Genomic DNA, 22,884 nt, shown 5'->3' on the forward strand with positions numbered 1-22,884 from the left:
GTTTCACCATGGTAGCAAGATTAGGAATAAACCTTCTTACAAAATTTATTCTACCAAGGAAACTTTGCAGCCCCTTCTTGTGTTTAGGAAGAGGAAGGGCAAGTATTGCCTTTGTTCTTTCTAGATCAATGGTCAGCCCATCCTCAGATACAATGTGTCCCAATAGTTTTCCTTGGCTTGTAGCAAAGACACACTTGGCTGGGTTGAGGGAAACCCCAAACTCTCTACATCTTAGAAATACCTGCGTTAAGTGATCAAAATGATCTTCTACATTTTTTGAGTATACAGTTATATCATCAAGGTATACTAAGAAAAACTTATCAATTAATTTTTTAAATGCCATCTCCATTGCCTTCTGGAATGTGGCACCTACATTTGTTAGTCCAAATGGCATCTTACAATAAGCATAGGTGCCCCATTTAGTAGTGAATGTTGTCTTATATTTGTCACATTCTTTAACCAGCACTTGACTATAACCAGAGAATCCATCAAGAAAAGAGAACCTCCTTGACCCACTGACTCTAGATAGGATTTTCTCCATGGAAGGGAGAGGATGGTGATCTTTAAGGGAAGCCTGATTAAGATCCCTAAAGTCCACACATAGTATGATTTCTCCATTCTTCTTCCTTATAGGGACAAGGTTAGCTACCCATGATGAGTGTTTGATAGGAAATATTATATTGGCCTCTATCAACTTGGATAGTTCTTTTCTCATTAGGGGCTCAATCTTAGGATTCACTAGCCTCTCTTTTTGCCTTACTGGTTTGGCCTTATCAACTAAATCTATGGTATGCTGAAACAAACTAGGATTGAATCCTTTTAAGTCATCATATGTCCAAGAAAATACATCATTAAATTCTTGACATAAATGAATGAAGTTTTCTTGCTCAGTTTCAGAACATACCTTCCCCATATTTAGAGATTTTCCATCAGCGATTGTAACTGGGGCATAATCATCCTTTTTTGTAGCTAGATTCATTCCTTTACCTCTTGTTTGATCATCAGGATTAAAGACACTCTCCAAGGTAATGAGACCCTTGGGCAACTTGTTAGAACTGAGATGAATGATCTTATCACCATACTGATCTTGCAACCTTGACTGATTTCTACTTGAGAATTTTGCCTCATTCTGCAAGAAACTCACAATTTTCTCATCAGAATCAAACACCTGCCAATGAGTGTTGTTGTCAAGGACGGCAGGCCTCACTACCACCCTAATTTGTTGCTTCCTTTTTTCCTCAAGATTCCCTGGTACATCATAAGATGCACCCACTACTACAAGTCTATCAGCATGTTTATTTTCTTTCCTATGAATGCTCTAAATATTAAATGCATTGAAGCCCTCAAGAAAATCCCAAACTTTGTGTTTGTAAGAATTTAGTAGGCCATTTTTGGTGATATTCTGGTTTCTCACTTGGTTGAATACCAAATCACTATCTCCATATACTTTTAAGGCTTGAATTCCTCTCTTTTGGGCAAGTAAGAGACCTTGAATCAAGGATTCATACTCGGCCACATTATTGGTGCAACTGAATTGGAGCCTAAAGGAGAAGTAGTATCTTATTTGTGTAGGAGAGACCAACATAACACTGTCCCCTGACCCATTTCTATTCCTTGAGCCATCAAAGTGCATACTCCATGTTCCATTTATATCATCATTAGTCCCAACAAGATCAGGAACTTGAGCATCTTTCTCTATTATGCAATATGTACTAAGGCCTATTTCAAGAGTCTCTGACATAGGCTCAAACTGATATGCATTTGCGCACTCATCCAAGAAGAAATCAGGAATCTCTGCTATGGAAGTGACAGGCTCATTTACTATGTTGTTTTCATCCATCTCTAGAATAGGGCAATTCATGTTGATGGAATTGGGGGTGTAAGATTTAGTGTGATGAAGGGCTTGAGGTTCTACTCTAATTGAGGCATTGGCTCCATATCTGGTCTTAAATGACATATATGACCAATCAGCAGATATGAATCCACCAATTTGAGCAGTGAAATCCCTTGAAAGATAGATAGAAAAATAGGGCTTGACTTCAGCAACAGATATGTCTTGAATCACAGTGCAACCAGGGCATGCATGTAGGGCCATCTCCACATTCCTAAGGATACCTACAGTTTTGACAGTACTACCATCTAATTGTAACACATCCCTAACAATGGGCTCATATTTCATTCCTAAAGCATCAGCAACACACCTAGGCATTACTGAGCTACTAGCCCCTGAATCTATCATGTAATTGTGGACTAATTTGCCTCCTATAATTAGAGAAACATAGAATGGAGGAGGTCTAACCTTTTTATTTGTCTCCACATCTCCTACTGGTTGTACCAGACTTTTGGCACTCTCCATGGTAGATGGCTAATCCTTGGGTTCAGTCTTCTCTAATTCTTGCTGCAACATCTTCTTCTGTATTGGTATGGTAGCAACAACATCCCACATAGAAATATTCACACTAGTCTTCTTCATTTTCTCTACCACACTGAATGGTGTATTAGGAACTTTGGTAGAAACTTTGGGAGCTACACTTATAAGAGGTTGAGATGGAGCAACAAAAGGATCACTTGCATCTTTCCTTCTAGAATCTTGTTTTTGCTGTTGTGAAGCACTTATTTGTTCACTTGCTACATGTACATGAGGTGTAGCACTTGAAGTTGAGGCCTACTTAGGAGAAGGAGGGGCAACATGTTCCATAGCTCTCTTCTTGCTTCTTGTGTTATGAGCAATGGAATCCTAGTTTACATTACAATGCTTCCCAACCTGATGATTCATGAAAGAGAAATCATCATGTCCTTGAATATATGAGGCCTCCTTGGGATGATCCCCCTTGTATGATTGCTTTTCTAAAGGTTCTTGGACAGTTAGGGCCATATAAGATACTACCTTCTGGCACATGCAATAGGTATAAGAATAGTTGTAGGTAGGATAGAAATCTTGATCTTGGGCCAAGTTATTCTGAGGGACTATAACTCTGTTCTGATTTGAGCTTGAAGTAGAAGCATGATTATTTTGCCTACCCTGATCAAAAGAGCTACTTCACTGATTAGGAGGCCTACCACCACTTGGAGCTTGATATTGCAATTGGGGAGGCTTGCCACCTTGAGCTTGCTGCCTTTCTAAGGCCACCACCTTGTTACTCATTTTTTGTATTAGAGAAAAACTATCCTCTAATCTCTTCCCTTGGTCCTTTAACTCCCTCCCCTGCTCTTGCAATTTTTTATCCAGGGTCTTCTCTCTTTTATCTGTATTCAGCACTAGACCTTGGAGCATTTCTTTGAGTTCATCTATCCCATTTGAGGATGTGGAAGCTTGGGGAACTGGAGTAAGGGCTTGTGATGTAGAAGTTGTAGGAAGAGGGGCTATTGCTAGTTGGTGGTTGGGAACATCAGGAAAGAAAGGCATAGGGGGCCTTAAAGCCAACTTTCCTCCTTGTATCAGGATGTTCTTGGCTTTTATGGCTATCTCATAAGCATTAGGAAAGGTATCTCCTCCCATAGTTTGGATTGTAGTGGCAATATCATAGTTAAAAGCTGTAAGGTAATGCCAGAAGGCATTACCAGGGGTAGGTTTCACTGAAGTAGGTATTCTATCCCATGTCTTTTGGAATCTATAATTAAAATCAGTCATACATTCATGGGGGGCTCTTTTTATTGTAGTCAACTGCTCTAATAGTGACAGATGGTCACTTCTATCCTCAAAATGTTTGCATAATGCTGCTCCTAGTTCATCCCAATTAGTTATAGAACCATGAGCTAAGCCTCTATACCACTGTAATTCTTTTCCTTTTAAAGATGAGGTTAGAAGTCTGACAACAACATCATCCTCTGTAATACCATGAATATTACAGACATTTGCTACTTCTTGGATATGTTCTAAAGGGGAGATGGAAGTTTCACTAGTAAAATCAGGTATACTTTTTAGTACAGATACTGGTATATCATGCCTTTGGGCTAACAATAGAGGACTCCCACCATTAAAGGTGGCAAAGGCATGAACCCTTGGTTGTGCCATGTAGACAAGTGTTCTATTGGTGAGTGTTGATGGCAATCTAGGCTGAGTTCGAGCAGTAGGAGGAGTAGAGACAGACCTTACAGGTATATTAACTGTTATTACACCCCTAACTAGTGATAATGAAGTTCTAGCCCTCCTTCTTCTAGGATTTGAAAGAGAAAGCTCTTGATATTGGAATTTACCTCTAGAAGACACCCTTGTTTCAGCTCTGGGTATGAATCACTATAACTTTGGCCTAGAACTAGATTTGTTGATGTTCAGAGTCGCCAAGTACTTGAAGAATCAGCCTCTTGAAGGCTTGAATACTGAAGCCAGCACTACCTCTCCAACATTAATATCTGAAACTCTTTCTTCTTTGAAACCAGTGGACTTTAAATTTTTATTTGATCTTGTTGTTGTAGTCCCACCGGGCGTGCCAAAAATTGTTGTCACTTAGGTTTGCACCCTTGTCCAAGGCCTATGCACGAGGACAACCTAGTGAAACATGGAAACAACCTCCAAGCTGTGGGACTTGAACTGTGAGGTTGAGTCTCTAGAGAAGGCCGGCTTCCTCTTACTATCAGGGAACACCTAACTACTCTCGGAAGGAAAAAGGGAAGAAGGAGATGCAGAAAAATAACTCTACCCTACCTAAACTACGAAGGTGATGCACCAAAATAGAGTGTTTAGACCCATTTCTGCCCATGCATGCACTATTGAACCAGAATGAAACTAAGGATATACACATACATACTTGTTTTGATCTAATAACCACATGCAGATTAGGAAACCAAACTGAATAACACAAGGAAAGAGGACTCTCACTCATATATTACCCAGTAGGTAAAAATAGATATAGTATGTAGGCTACAGATCTCAACAATACACCAATGAGAGGCAAAAGGGATGCACATACACATTAATGGCTGAAGGAGATAAAATAGAGAATCATTCAGTTCAGAGGCACAGGGAATGTTACACTGAGAGTTGCAGAGCAATATCAGAGAATCAGAAAGAGTCGACCCTTGGAAAAGATTACAAAATTGTCTGTATAGTTCAGGCATAACTGAGGACATTAGCTCTGCATTAACTACTCAACTACTGGTAATAACTTCTCGCCCTAAAAATTTTGATCCAAGATCTAGTGGTTTTGAGTAAAAAATTGATATTCCTCTAAGAAATGCCTCAAGTAGACAGAAGTGGCACCAATGAATGATCCTAACATAGTAGATGGGTCAACTAGATGGATGGAGTGTTTCCCTATGTTTTGCATTCATTTCTGGTAGGTCAAGATTGATCATGAAGATCAAATCGCAAGATAAAATTGACCACCTTTGCTTCTTGGTTCATGGATTAGCAGGGGCATCGAGGTCAAACGATTCCATATGCTGACTGGGCCACACCGGCCAATCACATTCCTTTAATTATGCCACCTGGGAAGTTCTCCATGGTTGACCCTCCTTTATTTAACTAATCACGCCACTTTCTACACTATTATCATTAACCGTAACTGCCAGCCACTAACCACCAACCTTGACCGGGCCAGTGAGACACGCGTCAATAGGGTGCTATGTCACCAACATAAAGACCGTGCAACTTCTTCATAGTGCGATGGCGCCTGCCATCGATCTCTGCAGATCTGATGATCGTGAAGACTTGTCATGTGTCGTACTTGCTTCACCTCGGGCCCATCATATCTAGCGCCACCTCAACAGAATGCCCTACACCTAAATGACACCTGGCGACATCTGTCCGATGTACCCTGTTGCAACCAAGCCCCATCGACATGCGGCGAAAGGGTGCCATGTCACTATGGTAAACCTCACGCAGCTTCCTCATAGCATGATGGCGCCTATCATTGATCTTCATAGATCTGACAGTGGAGATCCTAACCTCTGATGGCACTGACGATGATGACAACTTGGTCCCACGATGCAACTGCATTTTGATTCATACACCCAACATCTCTCAATTGGTCATTTGAAGTGCCGACCTGGCAGATTCCAAGACTCGACCCCACAAGGGGCCACATGTCGGCTAGGTGCCATGTCGCTATGAGAAAATTGAGGTCAAATTCCCAAAGTGCCATAGCGCCCATCCGATGACATGTCCTCTGATTTGCACTTGGCTCCTTCTAATTCGCCACCATGGCGCTGGGCTTCTGACTATATAGGTGAAGTACAAATGGGACCCAACTGCTTGCCTGAAGTTCCTGCCGCTAATTTTTTCTATCGCCACGAACCTTGCCACCGATACTGGGACTTGTCTTAAAACATCTTCTAGCCGGTCGGGTGCCATGTCGCTATGGAGATTTTTTGTGCAATGTGCGATAGCGACATAGCGCCTACGGTGCCAAAAAACTTTTTCAGCCACCGAACACTGGGACATATTCGCTAAAAGTGGACCCACCAACACAACGTGTCATCAAGGCGTTATGTAACCATCATAAATCTTGTGCAACTTCCCCATAGCACGATGGCGCCATTCGTTGATCTACCTCGATCTGACGGCAGAGAATTTTGCGGGCCGCAAAACATAACATAATGCTTGGCATTAAAATAATACTAACTGTGGGAACTAGCCGTTGGACGAGTAACATTTGAATTTTGAAACTTGGCAGGGAAAACAAAATATGGTAACAATATCTACTAATATGACCAATAGGGCATTGTGTTGCAAATTTATGCAGTTTATGATATATAATATGATCATTCAGACATGCATGTATTGCTTGATAGTACATTCCAATATCTTTCATGCTAGTAGATAATTCTCGGTACGTGTGAAGTAGAGTGTTTATCGTGGTAAAAAACACTCACATATCAACCTATGACCAAAAATATAAGTTGTTAATTTAAAGAACATTAATTGCTACACAAACCCAATGTTAATTGTAAGGGAACTACGAGTAAAATAATGAAAGAAGATGACATATCTTAACATATGTGTCATTGCTACATTGGATAAACCATTCATAACCTTCAAGTTCACCAAAAAAAATACAGTGGCAAGAAGATTTGTTTCAGAGCCTTCATATAGGGGCATGTGTGCCTTCTCAAGTATAGGTACATCAAGCTCTACATCAACATCATCATCATCTTGATCATCGTGATCATCTTGATCATCTTGATTATCGTGATCATTGTGATCATTTTGATCATCTTGATCATCATGATCTTCATCATCATGGTCTTCTTCCATGGTATCATTACCTTCTACTTCAATATTCACACCTCGATGTTCCCTCATTTGGAAATCCACATTCTTTGAATTGTCATGGTCCATAAGATGAAACTCAGGGACGTTGACCTATATGAAAATGAAGACTTTATATTAACCATGACCATGATGTCATCATAAAATCATGTCATGTATTTTATAAATTATTAAAATACATACCAATGATGATACTTGTTTCCCCCTTCAATGTGACCATGTTGCCTACAATTCTCCTCAACTATTTTGATTATATATCTTTGAGTCTTTAAGCCCTTACAAGTTTTGCAAGGACAATAACTTTCCATCACCTTTTCTTTAAATCAGACCACAATCTAGCAATAGTCACCCTATTATTTTGTGTGTTTATATCATCAGACATGGTATTTCTTGAATGGAATGATTTTTTAGTGGAAGAAGGATGATTTGTTTGCAACCTGCAAATGGAGTAGTGAGAGGAAGACACATATATAGAAATGAATACTAAAGTGAGACAGATAGAAAGAGGTATAGATAGAGAGATAGATTGATAAAGAGATAAAGAAATATAAAAAATGAAAAGAAACAAATATTTAGTTGACCTTCGATAACTCTACCTCTACATATTGCATTTGCTACATACAAGAACTTCCTAAGAAAATGGGTAGTAGGAGCCAAGAAGGGAACAGGAGAGTCCATTTGGCTCAAGAGGAGGATGCACAAAGTGACCAAGGGGCAAGAGGAAATGATGATCTAGAGAGAGGAGAGTCTCTAATGTTCAATAGAATCCTACTAAAGACTGTCACAGAGCAAGAAACTCCCCAAAGAAAGACATTATCCAAAACTCTCTACAAGGTAAGAGGTAAGGTTTGCAAAGTTATTCTAGATTCTGGTTCAACTAATAATATAGCCTTAGTATGAATGGTAGAGAAGCTTGGATTGAAGAAGTTACCTCATCCTAACCCTTATAAGGTTTCATGGCTAAATAAGTAGTAGTAGGTCATAGTAAATGAACAATTTCATGTTCAATTTCAAATAGGGGAGTACAAAGACAAAATTGTTTGTGATGTTGCAAAAATGGATGCTTGTCACGTATTGTTAGGTAGGCCTTGGAAATTTGATGTCAATTCTAAGCATGATGGAAGGAGCAATGTTTACATCATCTCCAAAAATGGGAAGGAATACACCATGAGACCACTGCCAAAAGATAGGAAGGAGATCCAACATGCATCTAGTCTGATGATGCTTAGAGAGGAGTTTTTGAAGACCCTCAAGGTGAAAAACACCCCTTGCTTTGCCATAGTAGTAAAGCCAAAACTTGGAGGAAAAGGAAAGGAAGGCAGATCTAATGAAAGGATTGTGGGACCCAAGGAAATAAGGCGGCTATTGGACAAGTACAAAGAAGTAATTTTGGATTGTACCAAGGGAAAATACACCAAACTCATGATGAGGAAGATGGGACCCTTCAAAATTTTGCAAAACTATGGCACAAATGCATATAAACTTGAACTCCCTCCTAACATTGGTTTATCTAACATTTCTAATGTTTGTGATTTGTATCCCTATAAGGGAACTCCTGACTATGATACAGGTCAAATGGATGGAGTTTAGGTACCTACAAAACTACTCAAGTAGCCATCACAAGAGGTTGAATGCCTCTTAGACACCAAAGTGTTGAAAGAGACTAGGAGGAAGACATATTACAAGTACCTTGTCAAGTGGAAGAACAAGCCTATGGAGGATGCAACTTGGTTGATCGAAACTGATTTGATCAAGATGGGCCTTAAAGTGGAAGATTTGCCAACTCAAAAGACTTGATTTTTATTGGCCTAATGATTATGGTGCAGGGCACCAAGGAAATTTTATAGGTCAAGGTAGTTGGATAGGTCCATAGGGCAGTCAACTTAATGTAGTTTATGTATTAGGACCAATTGTAAGGTCAAGTGGATCCTTGGTGTCATTATAAACCAGGATGCCACATTGAATCAAATGGTCACATTTTGAAAAATGAGTTATTTTAATGAGTAATAGGGTGTTTGTAAGTCCATAGAGGGATTTAGATATGGTTTGAACCATTAAGTAGGTGTTTAGGTGTCTAGGTGGTCAAAAATGCAAAATTGTAAAAATGTTGACAACATTTCAAAATAGTTGCAAAATTTAGTTGTACATTGGTGTAACAATGTGAATAGTGGTTATATCCATTGAGACAAAATAATATAAGCATGTAATGATCATACATGACCAAAGGTGGTGGATGAACAGATTAGAGAACATTTACAGTAATAAAAACCTTTTTTTTTTTGCCAATTTGACTGTGTTTTTGTGTTGTACAAATGTGTACGAATTGACAGGTGTGATCAACTACCATGGTTAGATAGATATGTGAAGTAGCTTCCATTTGCATTTGGTTTGGAGTTTTGATATGTTCATTTGATCAAGTAATATATTAGTTTTAGTGAAGGTAGCTATATTTGGCCTGAATTCAAAGGTACAGGAAAACTTGTGCCTCTAACTTGCAACCCTACGGTGGGATTCTGATGCCTCTTGGGGGGAAGCAAGTTATAGGTAGGTACTTTCATATGGTAGAGTTTCAGGCCTGGAGGAGACGGTTTCATATTTTTACCAGCTGACCCCAGGCTGAACATATCTATGTGTTCAGCCCAAATTTGTAGAAGAAGTGGTGATTAGACTCCCAAAAAAATGGATGTAACATAGGTAAAGGGTGAAATGGAGATGTGGCATAGAGAGGAAGAGTTCCATGTAGTTGTTCTAGTTATATGAACACATTTCCTAGCACTTGCCTTGGAAACCCAGCCTAATTAGACCTATTAGGTCTATGAACCAAGTAGGAGTTAGGACATGCTAGAGTGGGGTCCGCCCAAGATAGTTTGGAATCTTCAAGAACATGGTAAAGGGAATCTGGAAAGGTGAAAAAAAAAAGTATTTTTACAGGTAGAAAGGAGGAATAGAGAGCATTATAAATAATGAAGAAGAAACTTAAATCCATACGGCTTCACCTCTATTTACAATTTGAGCTTTATGCATGTGAAATATGACAATATACAAAATTTCTAGTCACATTTTCACTTAAAAAAGAACACCAAATATACCTTTGGTACAATATCTTCTTCAAATTCTTCACTATCAGATTCTTTAGAACTGCAAGCTTCTGTGCAGAAAAAAGATGAGATGTACTAAGTAATTTTTGATGGGCAATATTTAAACAAATCGACTATCAAATTTTCCTTTTTATGAAATTTGGTTGCTTTATTATGCACTGAAGACTTGGCTTAACCATGGAGTACCTCATCAAAAGACTCATCCTCACTTGATTCTTCTTTACCATTTTTTAAAGTTGTAACTGACCCATTTTACACTACAATTGAGTTATTATTTCCCAAAGCACTTGGTTTTTTATGTGTTTCTTGTGAAGCACTTTGAATAATATTAAACAAAATTTTTTGATCTCTCTTTTAAAAAGTACAAAAAAAAATTGATAAAATGAAAAATGTCATGATAGTATAGCAATATTTAAAGATAAAAAACAAATATATATTAATGCTATGCTAGAAAAGTACAATGAATGTCTTCATCATTTAGAGAGCACCAATTTTTTTGTTTGATTTTCAATTTGAAATAAGGCATTTCAACTAACCACTTGTTCACTATTGAACATCAAAATTCCATAAGCTTGTGATTCCACTGAAACATGATTCTATTTTACAGATAATTATCCACAACAAAATGACTAACCTCCTTAGAAGAAGAATCCTCACTGCTAGAATCTTTTGCTAGCAGCTTCTTTGCGATGGCAAGATATTTGCTTACAAGATGCTTCACCTTTATCTATAGAGCATTAACACAAAAATGAACACCATAAAGTCAAAACATATGTTATATTATCAATATGATCCCAAAATGCAACAAAATAACTATCATTCTTCAGATTTGGTATTTATTTTCAACATAAGTGTTCTAGTTTGCTCATTTAAAATCTCAATTTTGCAAGTACACACCAATCAAAACAAGATTGATATACCAAGAAATTTTAAGCATTGACACTTTTTTAATGACTTGAACATTTGATGTTTCAATTATGGTTACCTACATATAGCCTTTGTTTGAAGTCTTGAAAGCATTTTGCCTAATTTGCCATATTTGGCCTAGTTGAGGGCAAGTGTCCCTAAATCCAAATTGTGATCTAAGTTTGCTAAGTGTCTTAGGAGAAGAAAATGACCCTAGGAGAGTGGGTTACACTTGGGAAGGTAGACAACCACATGTGGTAGTGCTTGGTGAACTTTGTTTCCATCTTGCAGTGGGTTTGGGTGCTTCAGTTTTGTTTGATTTTGGGGTTTGTTAATAGAAATTGTTATTTAGGGCTTGGAAAATTTCTTACTTTTGTTCAAAACTTCATTCATAGGGTTTTTCTTTTGTGTCTGTGTTATATTTGGTAATATTTGAGAAGTGTTGCGCATGCTTTTATATATATCTTCAGCTTGGCTTTTTGATAAGTGAGAGAGTGCATGCATAACTCTTGTGAGAGAAGAATATTATTGCTAATATATGAAAATGAGGTTCACAATCAATGATAAATAAGAGTTGTAATAGTTGTTAAACAAGAAAGGAGATCTTAATATATATTTCTAAAAATATTGGGGTTTATGGGCTAAGTATTAGTTGTTAATAATCCTATTTTTAATTTAGGTGCTACATGAGGTATATAGTGTTTGCCAATAAACTCAATGCATATTAAATTAGCTGTATAGTAGTTAGCATTGATTAGAATGCACCTAATTGGTTTTTTTATAGGGATTTGATAAACTAATTTGTTGGGATGGGAATGGATAGTTTGCAAGATAGTGAAGGCCATTTGAATGTACCTAATTGGTTATATCTATATATATATATATATTTCTTGTCAAAAATGAGATGTATTGTTTGTCGCACTTCCAATGAACACTCGTTAAAGCATCTAACAAGGATGCTAGAGTGGCAACAATCTCTTTCATCATAGGTTAGCATAATTGTCTAATGGTTTGGCAGATACCTTAGTCAGAATTCCAACACATGTTTAAACTCACAGTCACTTTTAGTGTCAAGTGATTTTGACATGGCTTTAATCAAAATTGTAATGTCTAGCTCTTTATCAAAACTTTACAAAAAAAATTGTGACAAGCAACATTGCCACTATTCGTTGGGACTACGATGAAGGTTTGTCACAATTTTGATGACCAACCATCAAAAATAGACCTCAAACCTACTAGTACCACTTTAGAACATGACCAACTCACACTTAATACAATTTACAAGATACTCCAGAAGGTCACAAATGGTCCCTAAAATGTCCAAACTTGACATATTTTTTACTAGAAGATAGGAAAACAATGTGATAGATTTCAAACACCACCTAAGAAGTCTCTACCCTGCTCTAAATTCATTTTAACCCCAAATTAAGGCTCTTACATGCATTTACCTTAACCAACCAAAAGAAACTTGATCAAATAGCAACAATTGTGTTGGACTCCAATGCCCAAGAACAAAAATCTTTCCATCTACTAAGTACAAAGGTCAAATATACATGATTACAATGCCTAGCATAGGACTCAAATGTCTTTGAACTATAAATTTTCATCAATCATAAGAAAGCATGAAGCACAAGTGAGAGAAGAAACAAATGTGCATGCTCAAGATACTATCCATTGAACCCAAGAAATAGTTGAGGACTGATATGTTGTAATTGATTGCAACTATATGCATTACATATGTTAGATATATTTATCTTGATCATATCAAAGGATTGAATAAAAAAATGGCTAAGTATGTCAAAGACAAAGCTATTGACTATGTTAAGGAAATATTTCAGCATGGACACCTAGTATTGAATCTTATGGTGTGAACATAGGTGGACCATGACAAAGTATAATCTATCTTATTCAAACATCATAGCACTCAATTTTTTCATTCAAGCAAGTTATGAGGTTCATGTTATGTTTTTCTAAGGGTTTTGGTTAGTTCATCACACACTACTTAATATGCTCTTAAGGCCAACCTAGTGGTTATCTTAATTTTTATTATTAGTATATAAGATTGAGTTGTTTAGGTGTTTTGAAAAATGACCAATGTTATTATTGCTATGTATTTGCAAGTTATGTGGCTAGAATTTCAATTGCCTAAAAAGGTGGGAGAAGGTTTGAAGCGTGAGAAATCAATTTGAGCACCTACTAGTAAATTTAGGCCTAATTTGCGATGCGAAAAGGTCTCAATTTCGACACAAGTTGGTCACTAAAGCCACCAAAGTCATTGTCGGACAAATTTGGTCAGTTTTTTGCCACATTCATTGCGCGTCAAAATTTTGACTACATAAACATCAATTTACCAACACAAATTTTGTCCATTTCTCTATCCAGCCTAAACTGTTATTTTCCCAATTTCAACGTAAACTTGCTCAATTTTGAGTTGGAACTCTGATGCCAAACCCTTAGCTTTCGACGCCGGAGCCATACTCGCGACGTAAATGGTGCTAGTTTGGTATCTCAATTGCAACAAAGATTGGTCGCAATTGAGATGCGCTGTCCCATTTTTTTTAAAGCTTTGCTCTCATAGGAGCATTCAAAACTGCACAAAACTTGATTATAAAGTGTAATTGCTTGATGCATGAGAGTCAAGGTATCATGCACATTTCTTCCTCCACACCATTGTTTCATTCATCAAATGATTTATTTTATACAAAACAATGGGAAGGAGGAAGAAATGTGCATGATATCCTATTTCCACCAAGCAATTATGCTTTACAAGTCAAATTATGCAGAGTTTAGAAGGCTCCTATGAGAGCAAAGGCTTTGAAATAATTGGCACATCGTGTCTAAATTTTGGTTCCTACAAGGAGGAATAAAATTAGGAATTAATTATTTATCAGGAATGAAAGCCAATAATTTCATCTATTTTTCAAACAGATAAACGTGACAAAAAAACTTATAGTCCCAATCACATCATCATAAGAGCTCATATATAACTATAACTATAACTATCTAAAACCAACATAATTTACAAATATCCACAATTCAAATATTATCCCTTGATGTTTTCTTTAATAATGCTCCAATGCCTTAGGGCATTCAGTTAGAAACTTCAAAATTAATGCTATCAAGTTAGATGTCATTTCATAGCCACCAAGGATAAGGTCCATAATAAGATTCAATATCTCTTCATCCATAATGTATATTAATGCTATCAAGTTATTTTTTATATTAACAAGATTCAATATCTCTTCATCAATATACCTTTGGTTCTTGATGGAGACATGCTTCAATCAATAGGAAATGTCATCATGAAGCAAGAGGTGAGGTTGAAGGATTTTATGGAGGTATTTAGAAGTTAATTACAGAGGAAGAGATTTTAGCCTGGAAGAAGTTGTGGCCAAAAGAATCGCTAGAATGATTGATTGTTACATTAAAATTATCTTAATTTAACATTAAAGCTACATGCATATTGGAATGGCTGACATCATCATTAAGCGCATTTGATGATAGCACATTTGTTTAGGATATACATAGAGAATGTCAAGATTGTTTTTGACAACTTTTGTATTTCCTTTGGCTTTAACATTAATGACTGTGTTCCAACTATTTTGGGCTAATATTTGCTTCACAAATGGCCGATGTATATGAATCTTGTGCCAATAGAATGAATTTTGTTGAAGTTAACCATAATGTATACATATATTTGTAATCATTATAGTCAAGATGACAACTGTTGCAGTTCACTTGCCCATTGAAGAGTTGATTTTTTTATGATGGCACAACAAAATGTTCTAAACCATAGATTGCTTGTCCTAAAAATCTTTCATCATCCTCCAAAACTGATCAATAATAATGCAATATATTGTAGTATTAACTGTTTAAATTATTCCTGCAAATGAGGAACTTAATATAATTTGATTGAGAAACCTTACATTTTGTACGTTGCCATTTTGTATTATACCTCAAATAAAAAAATGATGGTGCCATGTGATCAAGATAGCAAAAATCTCTATGGAATGTACAAACCTTGGCACTAGACTTCTTCTCCATCTATGAGGCATTCAATGCTGGAGATAGAACCTTGTATCTACTCCACAAATAATGTGCTTACTAAAGTTGCTGCGGTAGAAAGTTCTCATAGGTTAGTTCTAATCAGGTTTGGTGAATAATATGTGAAAACATCAATACAACCAAGGCACTAATTTTGCCCCATTTTCCTCATGTATGAGATCCTTGAAGAGAAGCTCGGATAAAAAGAAATTAGTCATATGGATTAACTTAATAGTAGCAAAACTGAAGAGAAAAATTGTTGGTGGTGAACTACTTAAGTTGCAAATACAAGAAAAAGACTGGTCGCAATGTATGGGCTATCCTAAGTGGTAGAAATGGTCATAGTACAGTGAAGTTCACAGTTTCAATTAATCTAATTTGTAATTAAAAAGAAATTTCACTATATGGAAATATGAGGGCTTCTTTTACAAACTTTTTTTCATTTATAAGAATTTTAAGAAACTTTTTTTGTCAAATTTTAAACCAAAAGGATTGCATTGAGCTAATGTTTGAAACTCTACCAAGAGGAAATTGAACCAAGGCATCCAAATCTTAACACACTATATTATAACAATTTCATAGTTAAGAGTTGTGCTTGTAGACAACATCCAAATCTTATCTGGTGGGTGCCTCTCATATTAAATTTTAAAATTATTTTTTTCTAGTTCAACATGGAATGACCTTTCATGTTGGTTAGTCTACTAACCCTAACTCATCTCATTTAGGTCATATCAGATCTTGATAAAGGCTAGTTTGCAACAATTTAACTTCTAATATCTAGTTTGTAAAAGTAGTTAAAATAACTTGTTAGTAATACAATTATCTTCATAAGGAGGTATAATTTGCATTCTCAGTACAACACTCACCTAAATATGCTTTCAAAAGGTATTTAAACAACAATTAGATGTTGACAAATTTATATATGAAAGTGGAAATGATAAGCAGGTCATGTACCTCTTCTTCATCTCGTTTGCGCTTGTTTTCCTTAACCTTTTCGTGAAGATTTGCAATGTACTTATCAAATATCTCCCGACAGAAGCTTTCATCACTAATCACCCTGAATATTCATATCTAATATATTTATACCTATTACTAGTGTAAGGTACATGATAACTACCTTTAATTACTCACAATAAGATTAATTCCTGAGAGTGGCTCTTTTACCTGTATGCTTTCGCATCTTTGAGAAAAGGTATGCAATCCTCCCATTCTGAGGAAGCAACAATTTCCTGAAATGGAAAAACAATATATAACTAATTTATCGTTACATAGATAGAAATTTGTTTATGATAAGAATATAAATTCATTCATATTCAAGATTTTTAATGTACAAAAATCTGTGAAATTTTACTCCAGGTGTAAAAGTAGTAGAGGAAAAAGAGACTGCATTAGAAGGATTTTTTCCAAAATGAATAATGTAAACCTTCACAGAATAAAGCAAAGCCATGAAATCATCTGCTAGCCTTTCCCTCCTTTTTGCTTCTTTCTCTTCCTTTTCCTTTACTTGTTCAATCACTTCTTCAAACACAAGCTACAAGCAATACACAGGATGTCAGTAAGACCTAACAAAACCATATATCCCAAAAAAACTTGCATTACTTTCAACATTTGCAATTGTTTCAGTTTAACCTAATAAAAATCCATTATCCACTAATGAGAACAGACTAATGCATTTGTGATAGTGGTTCACTTCCAGCAACTACTTACCAGTGCAAATGAGTCAAAACATAATATAGCTGATGCAATGATCGAATCAATTAGGAACCAGAGTCATATGGAACATAAGGATAAGATCCTTGTTTGTATAAATAGTAGTTACTAGGAACATAACAATATGTGACAACATTGTTCAAAGGAAAACACCAAATACTTTTATTGTGAAGTCTTCTGTAGCTGAGACAAAAAATCTAGAAATGTAACCAGAACAAACCTTAAGATTTGTTTTAGATGCAGCAGCCAAATCATATAGTTCCCCAATGGAGGCTTTGAACTTGTCAAGAGTCCATGTTGATGTTATTGCGAGCTGCAATCATTACATCAAAAAGACTACAATATATTTTACATCCAATGGAAAATCTTAAAGCACAAAAGGCACACCTTTCCTCACTCCATAGCATCTTTTATGTTTGATTTGTCCTCCTGGTACTGCCAAAGATACATATTCAAAAAATGGTTACATCAAAGGAATCAAACAAACATTGCCTTGATTAATAATGATTGCAAGCCTGATTGTGAAAGTGCAATTAAATCCTGCAATCAAATCATTAAAATATATGCAACTTTCTTACCTGCTTTTTCATCCCTTCTACAACATCTTGAAACAAATCCTTGGGTGGTGAACCAGATGTATTTGAAGGAAGCTCTTTGCTTTATGATCCTCTAGTTCTTTGATAAAGAAAAGAACTGGAGGATCATAAAGCAAAGAGCCTGCTTCAAATGAAGTGTGTCTTTGCTATAAGCAGGCCAGTTGCTTTATGATCCTCCAGCAATCTTCGAAATTCATCCCAATTTTTACGTTCTTTTTGACATAGTTCTTCCTGCATTTAAAAATATTCAATTCATTCCAATATACAAAAATAAGACATATGAAAACTATGGAAGCACACTGCTCTCTCATTCTAGACAACCTTTTGAATCGTTTGTACTTCTTCCTCCTCCAAATCAGATATAACACGTCAAAATTTTAGGATATTCTTAGGTCATTAGGTATGACAGCTTTTGGAAAGATAAGATGCCCATAACCAAAGCCATTATCCACATAATGACAACAAACTATTCATCAATTAAGATAAAAACCAAACAGCTTTCCAAACACAGGCATTTCACAGCTATGCCATCTCCAGCGCACCTTCCAAATTTGAGTACAACAATATGGGTTCTAAGATTACACCAAAAGCAGGTTCGAAGAGAAAGTCAGATAAATTCGTAGGTTACCATGTGTATTCAACACAAGATCACAATTTCGTACAGGCAAGACTTTAAGATAGAAAAAAAAGAATGTGAATTTGAGATTTGTTGGGGTACCTTGCAAAGTCATTACAATTTTAGAGATTCCTGACTTCAGAATTCATAAAAGAAATGGAATAATGTTTTAAGCAAGAAAAATTGGGGTTATAAAACCCAAGCATGAAATTGAGGAATAGGACAAAGAATGAAATGTCATTAGTTTATCAATCTAATTTTGTGTTCATGTTTTCTTCTCACCATAACCTTCCTACCCATCTCAAATATTATAATGTGAGAAAATGCCGAAAACTCACCTTGGTTGAGCGACTTGTCCACCCTTTTGATTCCCTCCACTATTGAAAGAACTAAAATATATCAACAAATTAAGTGTTAGTGAAACTACTTGAACAAATGAAAGGGAAAAGTTAACAAATTTTGTACAATCTAAGGGATTTATTGTGAATTAAGTAGACTTAGAGATCATTTGATTTCTAACATATGATAATAGATCACACTATTGAAACATTGATATAACAAGCATACAATATATTGAAAAATAATAACAAAAAGCATTACATATTGTAAAAACAATAATATGTACTAGAGATGCAATGAGTGAGGACGCCATCTCCTATAACCATACAAGTCCCCACAAGGGCTAGTATTAACAAACATCTCTTGGCAAAGTTACTTTTTTCAAGAGCTTCCTTTATCCTAATGGCTCTAATAGGCTGTCTACCTGCAACTTCAAGTGTATATGAGGAGAGTTTCCTGTCTTCTTCCTGGTGATTGGGTATCATGCTGACATTTGCATGGTGGCAAATCAAAGAATAAAGAGAAAACGTTCCACCTGCAAAAGAAACCATCCCTTTAAACTTAGAACACATGTTTTCACATCAAAAAGATCAAACTTTGACCTAAAAACAAAGTGAAACTAGAGTTGTTATAATCTTACCATCTCCATTATCATTGGCCCACAATACAATGAAGACGTATTTGATGAGGGGAAAAAGAGTGAGATAATATATGATCAAAGACAAATCCCCAAGAACGTCATCAGGATGTTTGATGCCATCAGGAAAAGTACTCGCATACACATAAAGTGGTGATGTTCCTATGTCCCCATAAACCACACCAATACTCTGAAATGCCAATTGCACAACTCCAGCCATGCTCAACATCTGAGAAATAGGATTTGTCATAAAGTGATGTTAGAATAGTTACTAAAATGGTCATAAATTATGTTGTTATAGTAAAAGAATACTTTAACTTAAGGGAAAAAAACTATACAATATTAAAACATGATATTGTGCTTTAAAAACTAAAAAGGTACCTATAACGAAGAACTTCATTTTGACTTGCTAATTGGTTGTCACTATTAACTATAAGCTTATCTTTAAAGTTTGAGCTTCACTTGGTTTCGAGAATAGTTAAATATTCTCTACGTAATAGGGCCAACCACGTGAAGGTGGAAGCTTGTTTGGCCCCTTCCCCCCCCCTTAACATCACTCTAAATTCCCCATTAACATTTAATAACATTCAATTCATCCATTTTTGAAATAGAACATTCAATCATTATAATCACATGATAACATTCATTAACACATAAAATTCATAAACACACAACATTCATGAATAATTCATTAACACGCAACATTCAAGAGTAAGTCATTCATGAATAATCATCTCTTTTTTGCTTTCTTGCCATTTCTTTTTTTCATAAAATTTCTAAGAGGAATATCAATGTCCTCGTTAGGATCCCCCTCCTCTACTGGTTCTAACACATGTCTCCTCCTCATCCGTTCAAGAACACCATGAGGCCGTTGCACCAAAGGGGGGTCCGCTGCAATAACACGTACTTCATGAGGTTAAATTCCCACCATTTTATATTAGTGAATTTTTTTTATTTAAGTAAAAGAACTATAAATCAAAAAATTAATTTAAAAGAACAAAACATATATTTTCTTTACCTGAATGTGCCACATGATCTACCTACTGATCAGTCTGAACATCCTCTGGCACTCGTTCAGCACGACATGATTCTATATCCTCAATACAAAAATGTTACACCAAGTTCAATTAAAGATGTTAAATTGTATTAATAATTACATAATTATTTTTAAATAACAAACGAGCACCTCCATCGATGGTACATTGCACATCAGGGGCTTCATGATGCTGCGTATAATCTGTATCAGGATTAACAGGCTGCATTGCAATGTCATGCACATTATTATCAAATAAATTGTTGCCCAAGTATTCAATTTCTAATATATTTTTTGGCATATTTACCTGCGCACATGACGTAGGAGACTGTTTAGTTGGGGCAATGGAAGATTGTCGTAGGCGTTCAGCCACCGATGCATAGCCTTGGTTGAAGGAAATTTTTTTGTGTTCTTCTGTGGCCTCCAGATTAAAATCAACGCCCTACATTTTTTTATTAATTAACAAAATTATTTGTATTTTATAAATAATTTTTCTTTGCAATTCAGTTATTGCTACTTACAATGCGTGCTTTGATTTTAAAATATCCCCCAGAGCCAAGTTTGTGCTGCCCAACCTTTTCCAGCCTTGACTTTGTTGCCTTTGATGTGTCCTGCAACCTATGAAAAGTTTGAAATATGTTAGATGATATAAAGAGAATACTAGAATCATTGTGGAAACATTTACTTCACTTGGGTTTGATGTCTTTGGAGGAAAAAATGCACCATATATATGGGTTCGATTTCCTGGTCAAAATTCATGGTATATTTTTATTGAGATCCTTGAGAAAACACATATAGTTACAACTCTAGGAAGTGGGTTTGGACCTGCAGGTGAAGGTTTTATAAGGCTAAGCGCCTTTGGGCACAGAGAGAACATATTAGAAGCTTCATTTGTCAATATATCTTCATTTGTCAATATATCTGATGTAGGATTTATGCCCATATTGAGATTGAGATTTATAAGCAATTGTCAGCATATGAATTAAATACCTTTCATATTTACAATAAAAAAATTTAAATACCAAAATTGAGGATTATGCATGGTAGTATGTTGGAGAAATAACTCCTATTTTAGGGATTTTGACAAAACAGCATAGCGAGAAATATTGAATTCAAAAGGATGAGAATGTGGAGGAACAAGAGGTGTAGGTGAAGGTTCAAATCACATGAAAAGTCATTTGTACACACTCTGAATTTTGTTGTACATTATGTTGTATTTTAAGAGTGCTCCCCCAAGGTAGATGTGTTAGGCTTGGTACTTTGTCTCTTTACTTCACTGATATATGTGTTTGAATTAGTCTACACACAAATAATTAACATGTTACCAAAGCTGATATGCCTTCTGTGAGCTTGCAAAGAGCTAAGGAATGGAGGAGAAACATTGGAAGCAGGGTGATATCAGGAAAAATCTCTTAATGAGTTTCCATCTTTATAGTTTCCATAGGAGAAAAAGTAGGGATTACCTAAAAAGGATAATCTATTGGTTGGGTATAGACACATAATCCATGTGATCAAAGCTTCAGCAGCAACGGAAAATACTAAAAAAGAAGAATGGATTTTAGATGTGGTGGAAATGCTCAGCTTTAAATTCTTTAGGATTCTTAGACTACATTGTTATCTGAAGATAGAGATTAGATTTTGTGATGCTTCACACTTAAATCTGATGTATAGTGTATATGCACTTCTTTTTTGATATGCAACAAAGCACAAAATGGAATTGATGATAGTATAAAATAACAATCACTAATGACAACATTATATATAGTTATCATAGTTAACAGAATACTACAGAATATGGGATTTGATATCTTCAATGATGGATTTCATCAGGATTTACATGCAGATTAAGTGCAGATTTGATGCACACATGACCTAAAAGAAAACAAGGGATAGGAAAATCAAGATAGCGAGCAATTATTGTAAAAGAAAGGGAAAGTCAAAAAGTATAGTGGTCAAGGCTTTGCCTATTTTTATGACTCAAAATCTAACATGGTACATCATATCACAAGATTCGGTTGTCACAACTTTGAGTAGGAATTTCTTAGTTGAATTAGAGTTTGAGTTCACCGAAGATAAAAATTTGAGAAAAGAACCCATAGGAGACATAGGCTCTAAAATTTGTCACTAAATATGAATAAAGGGCTTTATTTTGTCAATATATCTTATGTAGGATTTATGCCCAGATTGAGATTGAGATTTATAAGCAATTGTGTCAGCATATGACTTACATACCTTTCATCAATAGATAGATTAAATTGAGCTAGTTGAAATTGTTGATACTGAAGTTGAACCCTAAATTTTCTCATTAATCTACTAGTAGTTAATACTATTGCATACCTTTTTCTATTTGTTGGTGCACTTTCTTTTGGCGAACGTTGCCCTTTCTCCTTTGTATCCAAAATGAACTCATTCTAGTCCCTCACTGAAACAAAGGGAGGATGCTCATACTTCGGGTTGTGGACGAGGCTCTTTCTATATGTGTCCCTCATAACCTTAAGATGTCTGGCAGCTTTTTGTAACAATTTATTACGATAAAAAATATTACTACCAAACTCATGCTCTATATCTTTGATGAGCTCATCTTTTAATTTTTGAGATTGGTAGTTCCACCTTTTAAGAAAAAACACAAAATTGTTAGATATAGCTAGTATAAGAAAAGACTCGAATGAAAGGAAAAATGTTGCACCAATTAATG

Source organism: Cupressus sempervirens, chromosome 5 (genome assembly GCF_028749045.1).
Source record: "Cupressus sempervirens isolate cs-2001-9-10 chromosome 5, ASM2874904v1, whole genome shotgun sequence".
Taxonomy (NCBI): domain Eukaryota; kingdom Viridiplantae; phylum Streptophyta; class Pinopsida; order Cupressales; family Cupressaceae; genus Cupressus; species Cupressus sempervirens.